This window comes from Frieseomelitta varia, unplaced genomic scaffold, assembly GCF_011392965.1.
Source record: "Frieseomelitta varia isolate USP_RPSP 00005682 unplaced genomic scaffold, Fvar_1.2 scaffold_522, whole genome shotgun sequence".
Taxonomy (NCBI): domain Eukaryota; kingdom Metazoa; phylum Arthropoda; class Insecta; order Hymenoptera; family Apidae; genus Frieseomelitta; species Frieseomelitta varia.
Window position 1 is genome coordinate 47,064 of NW_025110282.1, and position 5,363 is coordinate 52,426.

Here is a 5,363-nt window from a genome sequence, read left to right on the forward strand (position 1 = left end):
GGAAAGAGATTCTGGATTTTAGATTCTAGATTCTAAGATTTCAAATTCCAGATTCTAAGCTACCAGATTCTAGATTCCAAGATTCCAAGTTCTAGATTCCAAACCGCTAGATTTTGGATTCTAAAGTTCCAAATTCTAGATTTTACCTAAACTGCTAGATTTTACCTAATTACCTAATAATTATATTACTCAAAATTACCAGATTCTAGATTCCAAGGTTTCAAATTCTAGATTCTAAACTGCTAGATTATAGATCCTAAGGTTTCAAATTCCAGATTTTAAACTGCTAGATTTTATCTAATTACCTAATAATTATATTACTCATAATACCTAACAATTACTTTCTAGTTCTTCCTAGAGAAAAGGGAAAGAGATTCTGGATTTTAGATTCTAGATTCTAAGATTTCAAATTCCAGATTCTAAGCTACCAGATTCTAGATTCCAAGATTCCAAGTTCTAGATTCCAAACCGCTAGATTTTGGATTCTAAAGTTCCAAATTCTAGATTTTACCTAAACTGCTAGATTTTACCTAATTACCTAATAATTATATTACTCAAAATTACCAGATTCTAGATTCCAAGGTTTCAAATTCTAGATTCTAAACTGCTAGATTATAGATCCTAAGGTTTCAAATTCCAGATTTTAAACTGCTAGATTTTACCTAATTACCTAATAATTATATTACTCATAATACCTAACAATTACCTTCTAGTTCTTCCTAGAGAAAAGGGAAAGAGATTCTGGATTTTAGATTCTAAGATTTCAAATTCCAGATTCTAAGCTACCAGATTCTAGATTTCAAGATTCCAAGTTCTAGATTTTAGATTCTAAAGTTCCAAATTCTAGATTTTACCTAATTACCTAATAATTATATTACTCATAATACCTAACAATTACCTTCTAGTTCTTCCTAAAGAAAAGGGAAAGAGATTCTGGATTTTAGATTCTAGATTCTAAGATTTCAAATTCCAGATTCTAAGCTACCAGATTCTAGATTCCAAGGTTTTAAGTTCTAGATTCCAAACCGCTAGATTTTAGATTCTAAAGTTCCAAATTCTAGATTCTAAGGTTCCACATTCGAGAGAGAGAGAGGAAAAAAGTGAACCAATGGACTCGTCTGGAACACGTCCCCGACAAGAGCGTTTTTTCGCGTTAAAACCATGCAAGGATTTTTTGCGTTCGAACGAAAAAAAAGCCGATACGTCGCCGGATTACCTGTTCGATCGGAATATTCCCGGGGATTACTAGCGAGCTATCGAGGTATCCGGCTTCGAGGGTACGACGTTCGGAACACCGTGCGCCGTGCGGCCAAGTTTGAAAAATTATAATCGCTCCTGCCACCTGTTGTGTGCAACGATTATTATCGCTGGTCACGAGGAACACGCAAAATCGAAATCAAAACCGATGTTTCTCGACTCGGTTCGGTCGACTGCAGGAAAAGTGGGCTGTCGTCGTTCGTTTTTTACGATTGAATCTGAGGTAGATCATCGTTCGATTTCTTTCGAATTGATGAACGTGACGACATTTATCCAAAGACTTTCAAACGAGAGTGTAGTAGTAAGTTTTGCTACTATTGAAATAGCACCGACATCATTCATACCTATTTACTTGGAATGAGTTTAGAAATGATTCAAATTGCAAATTAAAAGTTCTACAAGTTACAAATTCCTTCGTGCGTGTTTTCACGAATCTATTTAAAATAGGAAATTGAATCCTTTGAAGATGCGAGATATGATTTTTGAAAAAATGCGACGAACGATCCAGGAGTGAGGTCGATGGAGGAAGAGAAATCTGTAAGATGAGAACACGGCCCCGAAGGAGGGACACATCGTGTCGAAGGGACGAATCTCGACTGTTCGATATCTTGAAGCGCGTGGCTTTCGAGAACCCTTTCGAAAGCTTCGACTAGTCAAGGACATTCGTGGCCGGATGGAAAGACGATGTATTCAAGGATCACCGCGATGGGATGACCGGACTTTCCTGTAGAAATCCTGAAGAGTTTACCGTGTCCGGTGAACGTTGACTCGGGTTTCTTCGTCGGTATCGTTCTTTCGGCGAACGACTAGTCAAATACAGGCAAATTCAATTTTTCGAACACCGTGATTTCTAACAAATCGTCCTTCTTCTCTCGAACATAAATACGGTGACTCATCTAAGATATTAACACCATAAATCACTTCAAATCCATTGGTCGTAAGAGGGATATTCCAAAGAAAAATTGTATCGTACGAGGTAAGAATTAATTTTTTTCTTTAATAAAATTTCAATAGAACAGGATTAATAAAATTGGCAATTGTCGAGATATTACCTTGGAAAATTTCTTGAGAATATCGTTTGAGTTACGAAGTCAAACGTGTAATTACAAAAGATTAATATCACGATTTTTGCTAGAAACGATGACAAATGATTTGAAGCAAAATTAGGTATCCTGCATATATTATGCCCACTTTGGAAGTTTATGAATATCGCAGTGAACACTGTCGTGATTACATTATATAGATATAATATATAACATTAGAAATGTTATACGGCTGTATGAAATAAAAGAGATTATGAAAAAATTAGAAAATTGTAAATTACATACAGCCACAGATATGTAATGTCATTTAGTTTTGTGAGAAATGTATAAAGCAGTTTCTTTCAGATATTTGTCAAGAAAACGAGCCAAGACGAGTCAAAGAGAATGATCTTCATTTTTCTTCGATGAAATAGAGATACAGGACAGCCTCGATTCATTTCACGCGTTATAGAGAGCACAACTCCCATTAATATTTGGTCATTCGGTACACACTGTGAATTACTGTTATCCGTTGTTGTAAACACTGGTACATAAATACAGACTTGCACTAGAAATTGACATATATGTCAACGGGCTGAACATTCTATTGTATCTATAATTTATGATAATCACAGAATCAACGTCAACATGTTCGAAATATTATAGCTTCTCACATCATTCAAATCTTGTTACCTTGGGTGGTTTATCTGTTTGTAATTTATAATTCAAAATCTTTCCGTATGTACTTTTATTCCCTTCATAATTTCTCTCTTTTTTTTTTTTGTATTTGTAACAATACTTATTTTCGTGCTTTCTAAAACTAATTTAATTTTATTTAAAACTAATCCAATTTCATCCTAAACCAATTCAATTTTATTTCCACATTTTTCAATTTTATATCTCCGTTCTATACTTTTCAATTCCGTCGTCAACAATTTCGTTGATATTCGTGTAATATTTCCTGAATTTAACCGAATGAAGTTCCAATTACACGTCAATCACCGATTTATCAATCCGTCAATCACTAGCTTTTTCTCTTTTTTTTCTTTTTTTTAGAAATTTGCTTTAGATAAAACTTCATCGTGGGATCATTTGTTCAATAGGTGACGAATTACATTTCTTGCATTAAAAATAAGAAAATTATGATAATCGTTAGCCTATTATTAAAATTACTAAACTGCGGATTTTATGTTATTATTTCTAGAAATTTGCGAATACAGCGCATAAAAATACACACACACACACACACACACACACAAAAAAGAGTACTTGTTATAAAGCCTTTCGCTTCTCTGTATCTACTAATTAACTGAAACATTTTTATAAGAATGAAAAACATGAACGAAAACTACGAAAAGTACGAAACGAGCAGCGCTCGTTACCACGTTTCTCACTTTCGTTTTTCAAATGAACATTTCTCGATCTAGAAACGTAGAACGTAACAAGGACGACAGTCATCTTCTTACAAGCCGTCCGGATGTCTAATCTGTGGCGGAACGATTCGCGCGAGAAATCTTTTCGAAAGACGAGTGGCTCTGATCCCTCGAGCAGCTATCTCGCTTCTTAATTTATTAGACGCGAGTTTGCATGACGATTGGTAACGCGTAGACAGGCTGTGCGACGAGTACGAGGCACGTGATAAGAAAGAGGCATCGATTTTTCCGAGTTCGCGACGACCGGTTTCACGGCAATTACTCGCATAACGAACCGGACCCGGAGAAGTGCCCCCACTAGGCTCGCTATACTAATTTCTACTTTTTGCCATTCACGTTCGAGCAACGACAAACGAGGGTACGGACAGTTCGATCGTTTCGAGCTCGTGTCGTTACGAACGACGTTTCAAACTGGTTTACTTCAAGTATTGTAGCGAGATATATTACCAGACGGGCAGAGTTCTCGCTGGTTTTTTTTAATTAAACGTAATATTTAGACGATAAGCTCGCTGCTTGGGATTATTATTTCCGGATAATTATTTACGAAAGAGTAGTCATCGTCGATGACTTCTTGAGTGAGTTGCAAGGATAGACGCGACTGATGACCTCGACTTTTTAACGAGTTTTCAATTTCGTTGCAAGGATAGACGATTAACTACGTTGCTTCACGATTATCTTAGGCGATTCCTTGAGCATTGTTGCAATTGTAATTGTAACGTCTACGTTAGATGTAAAGCATCGAAAAATTATCGATCTACAGTGAGATATAAATCGAAACTGTAATTCATACTGTGACCGTGACTTCATGTTGTATGACGAAGGATTAATGTCACTCTAAATTTATATTACACAGACAATGACGTGAATGTAATATAAATGATAATAATATAAATTTCTAAAATGACATGTGATAGTATAAATTTTTTTAAATTATATAATAATATAATTTCCATAATAATATAGAACAATATAAATTTACGTGTTACAAAACAACGTGAATTTCTCAAAAAATAAATTACTACCCAAGGTGATGTAAATTCCAAACTAAATTTAAAAAAGAACGTTCACTGCATCATCATTTTTTCCCTGTTTTTTAAAGTAAGAAGTTGTCCAATAATCTATCCTAACTTGAACGGTTCACAAACAACTGTCACTCGATCTTACAAAGCAAATATATTTTTTAATAAAACATTAACAATTAGGTTATTATCTTTTTATCACGATTCTTTTCTATTTAAAAATTTATTTTCAAATTCGTTCAGACTTTGATTCAAATCAAAGTTAAAACTCAATTCACCTATTCAATAATTGACCTATTTTAATAATTGTAATTTCTCGATGACAAGTTCCTCTTCAATAGTATATATATATAATATATAAATATATATAACGACGATAGATTCAAAGGCAGGAATGTGTTTATGAACGTAATAAACTTGGCTTCTGATTGTTTTTCTTTCATTTGAACGTTATATCACACCTCGTGTAGTAGAATTTAATGAAATGCATGCCACGCTTAATGCAAAGGTCAAAGGATCCACTGATTTCACATCACACATTCTGCACGACATTCTTGCTCCTATGAAAATTTTATTTCGTATAAATGAATTTAATTACAACAGTACGATATAAACGATCGTACAGTATATTC

At 34.3% G+C, this 5,363-nt stretch overlaps 1 long non-coding RNA gene across 1 annotated transcript in view; it reads left to right on the forward strand.

The window, feature by feature from the left end:
• The window catches only part of LOC122533367, an 8,434-nt gene extending 4,327 nt beyond the window's left edge, over positions 1-4,107 (forward strand). The window contains exons 2-3 of the long non-coding RNA XR_006307694.1: positions 3,892-3,894; positions 4,096-4,107. This is a non-coding gene — a long non-coding RNA (uncharacterized LOC122533367). The remainder of the gene's footprint in view (positions 1-3,891; positions 3,895-4,095) is intronic.
• The last annotated feature ends 1,256 nt before the right edge of the window (positions 4,108-5,363 follow it).